Consider the following 17072-nt stretch of genomic DNA (forward strand, 5'->3'; position numbering starts at 1 on the left):
TTTGAAATTACGGAAGGCTGACCTGTTTCCAGAGAATCTGTCAGGCAAGTTCATCTTTGGCTCCGATGTGTCACCAGCGGGGACTTGCTGGAGCTGCAGGTCTCTGGAAGCCCCTTCTTGGACTACCAGGCGCTGGGATAAATTCTGCACCACTTGGGAAATTGCCTGTATCTGATTGGCCAGAATCTGGGCTGGGGACAGATTCGACTCCTCGCTGTTCATGGCCGTATGATACCAATCTTCCTTGGCCGGTTATAATGTTAGGAACTCCCAAGCCAGTACAGTGAAACTCGGGGTCTACTCTGAAGGCCCGGTGTTCGCTGGAGCCCCTAGTGGTGGGGACAGACTGGGCTTCGGGCCGACCGAGGGTCGAGTAACGTATACTGACTTAAAGGAGTACCCAGGAGTGGAGTGATTGGCGGGCTGTAGTAAAGAAGTATCCTAGGTCAAAGGGTCACAAGCACAGATGCAATATCCAGAGACAAGCGAAGGGTCAGACACACAGGCAGAGAAGCAGAATCCGGAATCCAGGCAAAAAGGTCGAGGTCAGAAGAGAAGGGTCACAGGTCCAAGAACAAGCAGGGGTCAAAACACGGGTAGTCAATCCAAGGTAGCAAGAACCAAACAGATAGCACAAGCAGGCAGCAGGACTGAGGACAGAACGCTATAACCGGCAGTGAGGCTCAGTCCTCACTGCCTTAAATAGTACTGATGGCCAATCAGGACACAGTCCAGAATGTGTCCTCAGCTGCAGCATAATAAAAATGCAGATCCTGCAGCCAATGGAAAAGGCAGAGTGCCAGCGGTAAACTAAGTCCTTAATCAGCCTTGATTGACTGATCTACTACAGCCTTGCACGGCTGACTCAATCTCTCCCTATGCGCACGCGCCCGGCTGTTTGACAGCTGGCCGGGCATGGCGCCAGAAGCTCCCCTGCGTCCCGGTTGTTGCCCAGGCAACCGGGACGCTGAAACCGGAAGTGACGCCCCGGTTGCCGTAGCAACAGACGAGGCGTTCCCAGAGAATCCGGAACAGCTAAGTCTTCATTATTGCTGTTTCACTGAACTGTGGCTGTATCAGTACTCATTTGCTGTCACCTGTGTTACCACTTAAATGGATCAACCAAGCCTTTCATTATTGCTGTTTCTACTGAACTATTGCTGTAATCCAACTGTGGTTGTTTGAGTTATCATTTAAATGGATCAGCTTACTGTTATAATTTCTGTTTCTACTGAACCGTTGCCGTTCCAGCTATTCTTCTACCGTAGTCCTGAGTTACCACTTAAAGGGATCAACTAGTTCTTCAACATATTTGTGTCTATTGAACTGCTGCTGTACCAGTAACTCATCTGCGGTTGCTCTGGGTTACAATCTAAAAGGATCAGCTTGTTCTTCATCACATTTGACTTTATTGAACTGTTGTTGTACCAGTAACTCATCTGCCGTTGCTCTGAGTTACCATCTAAACGGATCAGCTTGTTCTTCATCACATTTGTTTCTAATGAACTGTAACTGTATCAGTGGTTCCGCTGTTGTTGCTCTGAGTTACCGTCTGAACGGATCTACTGCTTCTTCATCGATACCGTTTCCATTGGATTGCTCTTCTCAACGTATCAACTAACTTTCTCATTGTTATTGTTTTCAGTGAACTTTACCTGTTATGGTCATATTCCTTCCATATCTGGCTCCACCTATATTCCTGCATCACTCGTTCTGGGAACCGCGACCTGCAGTAATAGGTGTGTCTAAGCCCCATGCCCTCTCGTAGGGTCATGGTGAAAAACACCTACTGTTAGACTCCGCGCCCCAGTTCGAGCATCTGTCATCTGCAGGTATACAGGACTCACTAAATTCTCCAGATTTCGGGACACTCTCCCTCCCCATCCCGGGATCCTGTGGGAACTGACAGTCCCTTATTTGTGGACATCTTTGGATTGGTTTAGGGTCCTTAAAGACCACCACCACCTTACCTTCACCAGGTGCCATGGGCTAGGTATCCCAATAAACTGGGTTCCGCTCGGTGGCACAAAAGAACGCATGGCAAAGACCAAAGATCAGGATAATTACATTAACAGGGTAATATGTGTAATCCACATCACATTAATCCCTTCCATGCTTTAAGTCAGTTTTTATTCCACATACCACCTGAGTGTTTCTGACTTTTTCCATCTTGTCACTCATACCCACCTGGCTTCGTTTAAACAACGCAACAGGCCTATATTAGCAATACAATCAGACCACAGTAGACATATTGAAACATATTGCTGGATGTCAACCATGTAACAACAAAAGTCTGCTTTCTTCACATTTACTTTATCTAAATATTGGAGACCTCTACGTCTGAGCATCTCTTACTTTGGTAACCCCTGACCCGTCATCCTTTGAGCACAGATACATCTGTATTCATCAATTTAAGATGCATACCAACCTCTAATTTACTACCTTCAGTACTTCTGCGATGCCTTCCCCCACCAAGGAAGTGCACTGATCAGTGCAGAGAGGCAGAAAAATCTCTAGAAGGCCACTCTACAAAACTGTAAATGTCACACCAAAGTCAGACCTTCTACCAGTTTATTTCCTTTTAATGGAATAAACTTTTTCTCTTATTCAACTCAATACGCTTTGCTTTAGCCTCCTTTATGGCTTAAATTAATCATGAGCATGAGGGAACATCTGGATTTTCATTATTATTTGTAACAATTTTCTGTATGCTAAACTGTTTATTACATTACTTAGAGTGCACACTAAAATGCATCTCCCAAAGTGCAACACAGAGGAGTAATTGGGTCCCAACAAAATTATTGGGCAAGTCCCAAAGACCTTCATCCCAGAGCTGGTGCAAAAGCTGAAGTCCACCTGTCATTTGAAATGGCCATGTGCCCATCTGTGTGTTAAGGATTACTTCAACCTCTCTGCCCTTTTGTTTCATTACAATAACCTAGTTCCCCAAAAAGAAACATCATTGCTGCACTGGTCCATACAATAAGGCTCATTAGTGCAATTTCTACTGCAGTTTCTTTACTGAGACTAACAAACTTCACCCTCTGTCTGCCTTGAATTCTGTTCTTCCCCAAACACCATCCATAAACCCATGAACCTAAATAGTAATCAACAAGCAACTGCATAAATCAAGATGGACAGGGTCTACATCTGCTTTTGCTCTGTGGATGATTTATAAATTCTGTTCTATCAGACCTAGACATCAAAGCCTACTAGAATGTACATATACCTATTAACAATTAATCACTTAATGAAATCTGTTACACTTTGACTTGCAAGTCGACAAAATGTTGAGAGCTACTTTTCTACCTATATAAGGATGCCTTTTTATGTCACTTAAGTGACTGGGGAAGTGGCAAGTTTCCAAAGATTTAACATTATTTTAACACATTGGAAAAGGCAGCACCTACTTATCTTCATCCAATATCATCATCAGCAGCAGCTATTATAAAGCGCCACTGATTCTGCACCACTGTACAGAGAACTCACTCACATTAGTCCGTACCCCATTGGAGCTTACAGTTTAAATTCCCTAACACACACACACACACACACAGACATAGAGACAGATTAGGGTCAATTTTGATAGCTGCCAATTAACCTACTAGTATGTTTTTGGAGTGTGGGAGAAATCCAAAGCACCCGGAGGAAACCCACACAAACACGGGGAGAACATACAAACTCCACACAGATAAGGCCAAGGTCCTATTTATTTGATTTCTCTGTGAAAGTAAATCATATACTATCATAACCATAGCCTGTCATTTCCTTCTACAAACTCACCATGCAGGTACTTAAGTAACATCTGTAAACAAAATAAATTGAAGTACCTAGATGCTGCCTAGTGCTGGCTGTTGCAATTGCCACAGTTCCACACATGCCTTCATAAACATTTTGTAATAGTAATATATACATCTATACAACCAATTTTTCAAATCTTTATCAAATCTCCAGCTGGAGCACAGTTAATTTGATAGGTTTGTCCTTGACTGCACTAGAAAACTGAATTAATGTCCAAGCTATATTTCATCAGAAAACAAATTCAAGTTCATGCAATGGTCAAATTTATATTTATAGGGCCTGAATCATTAAGGAGGGTATATGCAGGGAGTAGCAAAACCCCACGCAAATAGTCTCTGCATACTCCCGTAGTAGCAAGAAATGGATCTCAAGATACGTTCCTTGTTGACTATGGGTGTATTTTGACTCTGCTCTGCTCAACAACACAGGGCACTGCATGATACGTACCTGTCAACTCCTACAGCTGCCGGTGGGTCCGGAATTACATCCTAATTATCCTCCTGAACAGCACAGTGGCGTAGTGGTTAGTACCTCTGCCACCCAGCACTGGGGTCATGAGTTCAATTCCCGACCATGGCCTTATCTGTGTGGAGTTTGTATGTTCTCCCTGTGTTTGCGTGGGTTTCCTCCGGGTGCTCCGGTTTCCTCCCACACTCCAAAAACATACTGGTAGGTTAATTGGCTGCTATCAAAATTGACCCTAGTCTCTCCCTCTTTGTCTGTCTCCCTGTCTGTCTGTCTCTGTGTGTGAGTGTGTGTCTATGTTAGGGAATTTAGACTGTAAGCTCCAATGGGGCAGGGACTGATGTGAATGAGTTCTCTGTACAGCGCTGCGTAATTAGTGGCGCTATATAAATAAATGATGATGATGATGATGATGATGAACATGCTTGGCAACAAAAAAGAAACATCTGAAGAAGATGCAAACTTGCTTCTGTCTGCAGAAGCAGCCACCACATAATGAAAAAATGAAAGACACAATGTCTATTTATAACCGGGGACTTTCTCACATTTTTTGTTGCCAAGGATGTTCAAGAGTATAATTTGGGTTGCTTCAAGCTGCAAGACAAGAAAAAAAATTTCAACACGGAATAATGTTGGAATAATATTTATGGCTTTCTTTTAAACACCCTTTGGATTAAAAATGTACAAGATATGGATCACTAAAGCTTACTAGATTTGGATTCTTTACAGATGAAGAACACAGATTTTTGTAAGTATTAATGGGCTTGTTTATTTAAAAATAAAATTTGGTGTTCGTAAAGAGTTGTGTGGTTGATTTAAATTTTGTGTTGGGGCACAATAGGTCACAGAGGATCCTAGGTGCCAGGACTTGCTGGCACTTGTGGTTCCCAAGTTCCAGTGTGCCCTGGCTGCAATGGGTATGCTGGTGCTTGTAGCCAGACTGTTAATGAGCTTGCTGGGACCTGTAGTGCACCAACCTAAAATGATGTCTGGATTATTAAAAATACTTTTATCACCCTCTTTTGGGAAAAGCCATAGTGCTTACAGCACAGGGCTAGTTTCCTCTAGGGGTGGGGGCACACTTTTTTTTCTGGACCACAGCTCCCTAAGGAATCCAGCCATATACTGGCCAGCCTGTAGCTGGTTTGCCATTAGCAGGGGGACCTGCCATAAGGGGGACATCCAGTTCAATCACCTAGAAGATCTTACCTTGCGTATGCAAGATATGGATTATAGCGAATAAATGATCAGAATGGTATTGTGTGTGCAATGTAAATAGACCAGCTTTTTCGACAGGAAGATTAGTATGTATCTTTTGGAGAGCTGACCCCCACATTTGGCGGACATCGTTTGAACTGGTCAATGACCTGCATTACACTTGACTGTCCTGAAGCCTGAACCTATGGAAACATGCCAAATCATCTATATTGTTTTTACTGTATCACTGACTGTATATAAGTAGGGGGTCTGGAGCCAACAGACAGTCAGTACTTATTTTATTGAATTGTTACTCTGCTGCTTTTTGCTATTAAATCACATTGTGATTTGGAACCACACAACTTGAAGTGGACAATCTTTATTGGATAGCGGCTAGGCGTACATAACAGTGGTGGTTGGCGTTTTCCCTGAAAACACTCAGGAGCAGTGCAGGAGATTTCACTCTATGGGAAGTGAGACAGTGGTGTACAATCAATTGGTACCAGGAGGGTGTGTCAGAGACGAATGTGGTATCTGAACCTAACCCCATAGACAAACCGAGGGGGGTTTCCTAGTGCCTGGAAACCTCCCTCCCAGCCTGGTGTACTGTATGCTTGAGGTGGCTGGACCCTACCCCGGGATAAGCCACTTTGCAGATTATGTGCAGATCGTTTCTGTCTGCACTGTTTACAGCCATCTCTCCCCAATAAGTATTGAAAGCAGCAAGAACAGGTAGGAGAGAACAGGACAGTCTGTCAACTGTTCTGAAACACTCAATCAGGACTTTGTCCTGACTGTAGGGGCAGTTGGGAGGTATGTCCCGCTTCACAGAGCTCTGCTCGAAAAAAGGGAGAGCTGTGTGGCCCAAACAATAATACACGCAGCATTGCCCATGTATATGATGGTGATAGGAAGAGTTGGAGAGCAGCCAAGCACTGTCTAAACTTATAGTCACACCCCAAAGCATGCTGGCCACACCCACTGGTGGTGTGGCATGGAAACCCCTCTCTACAAATCCTGCTTTTGCCCCTGAACCCTGTATGCCAACATCTTCAAGATGGGGGATAGGCAAGATGCCCCGGTCTGGAAGGCTTTTTATATCTCCCTGTGCATGACAGTGCAGCTGCCAATAGAAGGAACCATACTAGGAAAACAATAATTACTGGGTAAATTAACTCTATCTGAGGCCCTTCTCTTCCCTTCGCAACCAATTCCTGCAGGTGGTAAGATACAACCCCTTCCACATGCCTATGTCTGAGTAGTAGCTTGTGCCACCCACTAAACAGGGTGCTAGACCTATGAACAGTCTTTGTGACTAGCGTAACTTCCTATACCAACCAGCTGATTGAGGTGCACTACCCTAAGTCTAAAAGCCCAAACAAACAAACAAACAACACATTGGAACAATGCAAGAACAAGAGAGTACAATAAAAGAAACACAATCAATGGAACACATTAATATGCAATGCAATACAACAAAATACAATGCAATATAATATACTAATAGGAATGCAAAACAATAACAAAGGAGGAGAATCAAAAGCCTACATGTAATGTAACTAATGGAACTCTGGACTGGGATACCTATGCAGGGAAAAAGCCTGAGTCCTTACCGTCGAGGCCTAGAAAGTAGTGGGAAAAATTGTATGCCTTATCTAATGCACCAAATACAGTATTCTGAATTAACCAACTGGCCTATAACCTGTCTATGGTGCACTGGTGGGCACTCTGGTGATACTAGCCTAAGACCTTAGAAGAACATAGGTTTTAACCTGTCTGGTGGCAACTGGAGACACAGCCCTAATGCCTGATTGAACAAACTAGTGACAACAATGATAGGGACAAACAAACACAGAGCATTACCATTTATCATTATTAACTTGATGATGGCAATGTCGGGTTAATTGTTTAAACACTTAACCTGCGAGAGCACGACATTGTCACTTTAAATTCAGATGAATACAAGTCGTGATGACAGCAAACAGTAATGCCAGACACCTCTTCAATCGAGATCACTTACGGTCAGTATTCAGGTCCATCGGTGATGTCCATAGTCGCTATAAAGGTAAGTCTATAAATATTAACTTCGCTTTTTAGAACTTTCGTGGGGTTTATTTGTAGGTGAAGTGTGTGTCGGATTTTTCAAAACTGAAAAACCGTACCCCACTCCCACAAAGCAATTTTAAAATTGCAATCTGGCTGGACCAAAATGCACTATGTGAAACTTAGCCTCATATATCTATCTATTTCCTTATAGATTGTAAGCTTTCAAACAGGACTCACTTACCACGTTGTATGCTTGTATTATTTACTGTGTTTGTTCTTAATTGTAAATGCTCTGCAGAGTATTCTGGAGTTATATTAATAAATGTAATGTGTTAATATACTTCAATAGTCTTCAGGATAAGCATAATGATTTATGCATTTATATTTAAGGGATGGCAATGCTCACTCTCATGGTAGTGTGATTTATGTTATGGTTGGTGAAGACTAAGTTGTAATAAATAAAAGAAAAAGTAAATACCATGAATACAAAACTATTTCTAAGCTAGCCTTTAAGAATTGCTGCACTAGGAAAATGCCTAGTTTAATAGATACAGTTCTTCTCTTATGCCAACATAATATAACTTTATTGCATGGCAGTTTGCCTTCTTATTAATAGAGAGAAACAATTTTCAAATAAATGACTGCTCTGGCTTTTGGCAGATGCTAGCAATTAATCGTTGTCATGATCTCGCCTTTTGGCTGTGGAATGCCATCCCTTTCCATGACGAGAGCTTTTGTGCCACCCAGAAGTGGTAGAACCCTAGTATTCACACTTAGATGGTGTTTAAATTGAGAACACTACAACCCTACCACTTTGAGGACCCAGTCACATCCTGCACTTTGCAGTAATTAATTTCAGGAAGATATGTAGGATGATATGAGTTACAATTTTAAAATGAATACACTCATACATCTTAGGTAAACCATCCAATTCTAGATAACATAGCATATTGTGTTTGCTCTTACTCCAATTAAACCCATACCAGTTCCTGTTACTTCATATAAATATAATTTTTTATTTCGTCAGCAATGAAAAAAATATTTCCACACTGTGCAGGGAAGTAGCACATTCTTAGCTTTTGCTATCCCCACCCACAGACCTTTGTTAATATCGTAAGGCTGGTCTCGAGAGACAGTATGAGAGGTTGTCGTTTCTTGAACAACTCTTTTGATAAAATGCAGTAACTTACTGTCTAGTCGATCTACAATGTAAATAAATGGAGGATTGTGTTCTTAATGCTAAAACTCTATTTAGGGTGGCAAGCACAACATATTTTGCTCCATCGTGCTCTTCAATCACGGACAAAGTGTTTGTTTGAGCAAAGATATTGTGGTTTTCACAATAAATAAAGATTTTGGATTAAGAACTTGAGCCTTTAACATTACTTCATCCACTGAGCTTAAAGTTAAAAGAATTGAATCCATTATAAACTGGCTGGAGTCCTATTTGTTCTACATCACAGTGGCTCCAGCATCTAAAGCCACTCTTGTTCAAGCTAGCAGGGCTTTGCTATAGTTGCTATCTTTGTTCTCATAGCAAAAACCTACCACCCAAAGAATAGACAAGTTAAAGTGAATACTTTCAGCCAAGCAGAATGAAGTATATTTATCTACAAGAAAGAGGTTACTAATGGTATTTGTAGTATATGCATGCTGCGCTTATCAAGTTGAGTGGAAAATGAAATCTATGCACAATACATCTATAATTATAATAATACATCTGTCAACGCACCATGCATTGACTGACATATGGCACTATGAATTCAGTTGGAATCGAAATCTTATTACCAGCCGCAGTGCCAATGTTTACACAGTGGCCAGCATAAATATAATAGCTCTCCATTTACCATCCTTAAAATACCCAGACGTCCAAATTGAAGTTATTGTCACATTAAAAGGTCATCTCTTATTCACTCCTGAAACATACTGTGGAATGTCATGTTTCTCCCCAGGATCCAATGCTCCACACAGTATCTGCTATAATTAGGAATACACACTTCACTAGTAAGAAGTAGCATGTGTTAGATGACAGCATGAACAGTTTTTGGCAAACAATTTCTTTCACAAATAATATCATTACAGATGAATCATAATTTAAATGAATGCTCACAGCTGCACAAATGATGCTGCTGAATGAAGACTGATTACATTAGATCGGATTTCTGCCTCTCAACAACTGTCTGGTTGACTTTACAAATGTCATATGTACGGTATCTCGGTAACCAGAGTAAAGCATTTTAATGAAGACGATGAGCAATTTATCATGGTGTCAGGGTCAGAGTAGCTAAAAATCACTTCCATCTACTTGTTTTTCAGTGGGCAAGACAGATAAATTTATCATAGGTTTTTTTTATTATAAAGACGCATGCAAGTGAGCGAGAAAATAGAAAAGAAATGCTCAACGCTAACAAGGGTTACAGTACGAGTAGGCTTGCTAGAACATGTGTTTGTAATCAGGAGCAACTGTAAAAATACATTTTATGTACAGTAGACATTAATTACATTCTAATAAATGTATTTCATGGGGAAATAAATACACAAAATAAAACAGCATTTTTAAAAAGTTTTGGACCTGAGTCATTAAGGAGAGCAAGACAAAAAAATTATAAATTTGATTCCGGACAAAACCATCTTACCCTGCAAGGGGTGCAAATTAGTTTATTATTTTGCACATAAAAAAATACTGACTTTTTTGTCATGTAGCACACAAATACTTGAAAGCTTTATTTTTACACTGAAATTTAAAGTTGATGACCTTCTTGCCCTCTGTATGGTCCTCCTTATGGTCCTTGGTATGAAAGCTCATTAGACAAATCTTTGTTTAAACCTTGGGTATATTTATTCACTATTAATTATGTTACCTGTAAGGCAACTATTTTCCCGAAGTAGACAAGTATAGTTTTTATAACTTCGCTTTATAATTTAATTATTTCATCTCTTTTATTAATGAGGTTGCCGGCCTCTGATTTTTTTTAGTTCTCTTATGTCTTTCTGACAATGAGATGTCCACAACTGTACCCCATATTCTAAATTTTATCAAACTACTTACTACAATGGTAATATCATATTTGCATCACAAACATTTTTAGTATTTAAGGAAGCCTCTTGCACCACTAGGGTGCCAAAATATTGGTTCACTAACCAGCTCTAGATATTCCTGTAATGTACCTGTTTCAGCTCCTTTTGCATTTTGACTCTAGACCTGGCTTGTTCCTTTGACTTCCATTTTGGATGGTGATTTGGTACCATATTGTTTGCTCTAGTTTAAATACTGGCTCCTGATCCCATGATCCCATGGCACCACACTTCATGTCGATTTTCCCCTCTTCTGAGAAAACCATGCAAATAGGCCCCTCTAGTCTTACCCAAGAAAAACGGGACAGGCGCCTTAAGAACCGTCTTTGTTTTTATTGTGGGGAACCAAAGCATCTCCTCTCCTCTTGTCCTAAGAGGCCGGGAAACGCCCCATCCTAGGCGATGAAAGGTAGGTCGTCCTAGGATCCAAGTCCATCACTCCATGCTCCTTTAGAGAATCTGAATTTCTCATGTCAGTAACTCTTCATTCCTTGGATGGCCCTCTGCAGTTGACAGCTTTCATGGACTCTGGATCTGCCAGGAAATTCATATCTGACAATCTGGGTTTTGAGCTACGTCTTTCCACACTTCCATTGCCACTGCCTCTGGCACTGAATGCGGTTGATGGCAATTGTGTCACCAACAGTTTCATTATCTGCGTAACGATTCCCGTTCAGTTGTTGGTAGGAGCTATCGACTTTGAGTGGATAAGTTTCCTAATTCTTCCTCAGTCCGTCAACCCTGTTATTTTGGGCTTACCCTGGCTCAGGGTTCATTCTCCGCAGTTTGATTGGCTTAGAGCACAAGTGTCACGGTTCAAATACAAGTGCAGCTCAGGAGCCAGGAATGAGGTGGAAACACACGAAGTTTATCGCTGAATACTGAATATACAGGAATATGCAGGAATAAATACCGGGTAGATGGCTGATGAAGGTAAGTGGTAATATGGAGAGATCCAGGCAGCATAAAACCAAAAGCACAGCAGAGGAAAGGAACAACAGGATGGGACAACAATAACCAGCCATGTGTGCTGGGAGTGACAGGTATATATAAGGGAAATGAGAACACACCCAGGTGCATGGGATAATTGGAGAAAGTGTTAACCCCTAATGCAAACATGAAAGGCAAGATAGCAGCACCTCTGATGATCAGTCTCCTATTCTGTGCTGTGGTGTTATTCATAAGCTTACATTATGTTAAATTTAAGACCTAGGGATATCTAAGTACCTCTGAGCGTAACTAGCTCTACGGGAAAGGCGGCTGCAATAGGGGAAGACCTCTACTCCTAGTTCTGTAATCTTATGATAATTGCCATTAGTTGTAACAGGTGGAATGTATTCTGAGATCACACATCCTTCGAGGCAACATTCAGATCCTGATACATTGGAAGGGTTACAGCTCTGAGTAGAGATCCTGTGTCAACAAAGAGAACCATCATGCTGTCCACCTTCTGGCTAAATTTCGGGAAGATCAAATTGTCACTTCAGAGAGAGAGGAGTAGGCTACTCTCAGGCGTCGTCCTCACACTTCCCCTTGGTGTCGAGGGTAGCTGCCTGTCTCTTTGGGCCGCTTGCATCCCATTGCCTAGTAATGGACGTTATCCCTTATTCTTTTTCTTCTGACGCACTGTGCAAACATTCGCAGTAGCACTAGTGTGCCAGAATATTGGTTCACTAACCAACTCCAGTGTATTAGACCTGTTTCAGCTCCTTTTGCATTTTGGCTCTAGACCCGGCTTGTTGCTTTCACTTCCATTTTGGATGGTGATTTGCTACCATATTGTTTGCTCCTGGCTCGCCCTCACCATGATGTGGATCTCCCCTGTATACTTTGCTGTCTGGCTAGTTCTGACCTGGATTTGTTTGATTACTCCTGTCTACTTCTGTCACTACGCTGGTGACTGTCTCGGAGAACTGCAACCTGCGCACCCTATTGTGGCGAAGAACAAACTCCCTTGTGGGGAGTGCATTAGACTGCATGCTTCCCTGTTCAGTTGCGCTAATACTAGCTAGTGATTACTTCAGATTGCAAATGTGACACAGTCATTTACAAATATAGACATCTTAATTATTGGTACATTTATAAGGTCATTATACAAAAACTTAAAAAGAGCCCAATATGTGTTCTACATTTCAACCAGTTATCCATCTATAACCATGTACATCATTTTCCCCTAGTTCTAGTATTCTCTTCTTATATACCTGACAGTTATGTAAAACAGTATGAAATGCTTTTGCAAAATATAAATAAATCACATCAAATTCTCAATCAAGTTAGAGTTAGAAGTGGTGGAAACAGGAGGAGAGATGGCCCTGCTCAGAGGAGCGTACAATCTAAGGGGAGGGGTGGACAGACAGAGAGACGCAGGGGAGAGAAGGGGGACGGAGGCAGAAGATAAGGTAGGAAGTTAAGTGGGAGACAGAAAGGCTTTAAGAAAAAGGTGGGTTTTTAGGGCCCGTTTGAAACTGGACAGATTAGGGGAAGTTCTGATGGAGGGAGGGAGCTTGTTCCAGTGGAGGGGGGCAGCGCGGGCGAAGTCTTGGATACGCGCTTGGGAGAAGGTTATAAGGGGGGAACAGAGGCGACAGTCAGAGGCAGAATGGAGAGGGCGGGATGGAGCATGAATAGAGAGGAGGGTGGAGATGTAGGGCGCAGTGGAGTTGGCGAGGGCCTTGTAGGTGAGTGTGAGGAGCTTAAAGAGGATTCTGAAGGGGAATGGGAGCCAGTGAAGGGCTAGGTAGAGGGGGGAGACAGAAGAAGAGCGGCGAGAAAGGAAAATAAGCCTAGCGGCAGCGTTAAGAACAGATCGAAGGGGATTGAGATGAGAGTGGGGGAGGCCAGTGAGGAGGAGGTTGCAGTAGTCCAGGCGGGAGATGATCAGAGAGTGGATAAGGCATTTGGTGGCATCTTGGGAGAGGAAGGGCCAGATGTGAGCGATGTTACACAGCTGGAAGTGGCAGGATTTAGCAAGAGAGAGGATGTGGGGGCCAAAGGAGAGAGATGAGTCGAGGATGACACCAAGGCAGCGAAGTTGGGGGACAGGGGAGATAGAGGTGTTGTCGACAGTGATGGAGAGGTCAGAAGGGGATGAGGTATGAGAGGGAGGAAAAACTATGAGCTCAGTTTTGGCAAGGTTAAGTTTGAGGAATCCAGAGGACATCCAGGAGGAGATGGCAGAGAGGCAGGCGGACACCCTAGAGAGGAGGGAGGGAGAGAGATCAGGAGAGGAGAGGTATAGTTGAGTGTCGTCAGCGTAAAGGTGGTAGCTGAAGCCGAAGGAGCTGATGAGTTCACCCAGGGAGGAGGTGTATAGAGAGAAGGGTAAGGGTCCCAGAACAGAGCCCTGAGGGACCCCGACTGGAAGGGTGGCCGGGGGGAGAGAGACCCAGAGGTGGTGACTGAGAAGGATCGGTGAGTAAGGTAAGAGGTGAACTAGGACAGGACTGGGCCGGAGAGGCCGAAAGACTGGAGGGTGTGAAGGAGGAGTGGGTGGTCAACGGTGTCAAAGGCTGCAGAGAGGTCAAGGAGGATGAGAAGGGAGAAGTGGCCCCTGGCTTTAGCAGAGAGGAGGTCATTGGTGACTTTAGCCAGGGCAGTTTCAGTGAAGTGGAGGGGGCGGAAACCAGACTGGAGAGGATCAAGGAGGGAGTATTCAGAAAGGTAGGAGGTGAGACGGCTGCAGACGAGCCTCTTGAGAATTTTGGAGGCAAAAGGGAGAAGAGATATGGGGCGATAGTTCGAGAGAGAAGTGGGGTCGAGATTAGGTTTCTTAAGAATGGGGGATACGAGAGCATGTTTGAAGGAGGAGGGGAAGATGCCAGTGGAGAGGGAGAGATTAAAGAGGGGAGCGAGGTGGGAGCAGGTGGTGGAGGAAAGGGAGCGAAGAAGGTGGGAGGGGATGGGATCCAGGGGACAGGTAGTGGGGGGAGGATGAAATGAGAGAGTGGACTTCCTCGCCGGTGGTGGGACGGAAGGAGTGGAGGGGAAGGTGGTTGGGGGGGAGGACGGAAGAGTGGGAGGGGTGGAAGAGAGAGTGGAGGAGGAGATTTCAAGTTGGATGGCCTCGATTTTAGAAGAGAAGAAGGAGGCGAAATCGGAGGCAGTCTGGGAGGAGGGAGGGGGAAGGGAGAGGAGGGGGCCAGGAGAGTGCTGAAGGTGGCGAAGAGGCGGTGGTGGTTAGAGGACTGGGAGGAGATGAGGGATTTAAAGAAAGATTGTTTAGCGAGTGAGAGGGCAGAGCTGTAGGATGAAAGGATGAATTTAAAGAGGAAGAAGTCAACCAGGGAGCGGGATTTTCTCCAGTGACGTTCGGCGGTGCGGGAGCATATTTGGAGGAAGCGGGTAAAAATTAATAGATGATGATGATGATAATGATGAATAGCCTCCCTATCTTTTCCTGTTCATTTTTCAGCTTTAATATTTGCTACAGTAATCTGATTTCCTTTTTGCTGCATTCCATGTTTTCCCATCATTATTTTACAGACAAATCTAGTTTTAATAACTTAAATACTTTTTTTTGTTATGGATTCCAACACTTTCTAAATTAACCACATTGGTTGCCTTACCTTCTCAGAAATGTTGTTAAAATTTCTTATTTGCTTTTATTTAAGAGTATATGTTCTCAGCATGCTATTCAATTCTGAACTGATTGAAAGGTGCCATTTCTAAAATTGCATCTCTCTGTCAAAACATTTTATTGAAACAGTAAGTCAAAGGTGATGTTGTGATGCTATTCCATAGATGCCCCCTCACCTGTACATTAGAATCAATATCAGTTCTATTAGATAATATGAAGTCCAGGAGAACCCCCCCCCCTCAATTGGTGCCATATCTAGAATGGCTATGGTGTCTTTGTGATGAAAGATGGTGAAATGGGCAGGCAGCCTCTTGTTTTACAGGCTGCAAAACAAGATTTTGCTTTGTGTAGTGAGATTATTAAAATGTGATAAAAAGGCAGAGAGCTCACATTTTTTGGGGTATCCCTTATTTTGTGAAAGGGCACAGAGTTATTTCCACTGTACAAAAACAATTGAATTTTAAAACACTGGCTAAGACGTTATCAGGTAGATGGTTTGATTCACCGCCAGGCAATCTGTCTCTCAGAAACTTATCTTCTTGGAAAAGCTGAGCATTGTTTACCTAGAAATTCCTTCTAAAATCTGCAAAAAATTCAAAACCATGTCTGAACTACAGATATTTTGGATTTTCTGTGCGCCCTGACGTCTTATCTGTAGGTCTTTGGATGCTACAATAGACAGTTACTTAAAATCTATCTTAAAATCTAACTCAAATGATAGCTGACATTAGCCTGTACATAAATGGCTAATGGTATTTCAAACACTTTGTATCAGAGTATGGGATTTATTTATTAAAAGATATCTTTCTGCATTTGATTATATATACTTTATATTTAGCAGACAATATAGTCACATCAAGCTAGTCAGGAATTTTATGGCAATAATTAGAATAGTTTACAGTGGATATAAAAAAAAACCTATGCACCCTCAATGAAATTGCAGGTGTTTGTGATGTAAAATATTTTGTAGAAAGAATAGTTATTGGCACTTTTACTACAAAAGTATACTTATTAAATGTCACATAAAGTGCAGTTTTACAAGGCTTTTTTCAAGACGCTCATTTTGTTTCAGGTGGCTATCGTTCTCTCAATGACTGTTGTTGTTCAGTCACAAAGATTTTAATCTAGGGAGGAAGGAGTGTAGTGTAATGGTGATAGTGTAATGATTTGAAAGCTTGCTCATGGATATATGGCCAAATATGAGCTTCATACCAGATCCAGATGTAAAGTCTATCTATATTCTCCTCAAATTCGGCATGATTCATCAAGGCATAGATTTTGAGCACACCCATGTTTACTATTATATGCACGTATTTAGTTTTTTCGTACTCCCGAGTTCATCAAGGCATGAATCTCAAGAAACGTATGTTTTTGGAATCGGGTGCAGGTCTGCTGTGCTCTACTATACAAGATGCTGCAGGATACGTCCAATACGTATGTGGATTATAAATTTGCAAAAGAGCACACAGGAAAAAAAATGATTTCACTAAAAACACCTGTTATTAACATAGACCTTAATGAAAAAAACAGTTAAAAAACAAGAAACTTTTTTTTCCCATGACATACACTTGTTAGAATGGTGTTAATGTCTACTGAGCATAAAATACATTTTTACAGTTACTCATGATTGCAAACACATAGTATAGCATGCATACGAGACTGTCAACACTAGTGATCAGGATTTAGACTAGCCTATTAGCTGGAGAAAGAGATACGGCAGAAAAACAATTAACTTTGAGATGGCCATAGCTGGATTTGAACGTGGCTGTGTCTGCTTGAGTTTGTCACGCCCTTACTGTAAATTCACTACAGCAAAGCGCACTTTCCCCACCCAGTTCACTCCCCAAAATGGAAGGCTGTAGTAAGTGTCATTTGTGTTCAAAGACGCAGTGGACAGGGCTGGGTTCATGGA

This window comes from Mixophyes fleayi, chromosome 3 (assembly GCF_038048845.1).
Source record: "Mixophyes fleayi isolate aMixFle1 chromosome 3, aMixFle1.hap1, whole genome shotgun sequence".
Lineage (NCBI taxonomy): Eukaryota > Metazoa > Chordata > Amphibia > Anura > Limnodynastidae > Mixophyes > Mixophyes fleayi.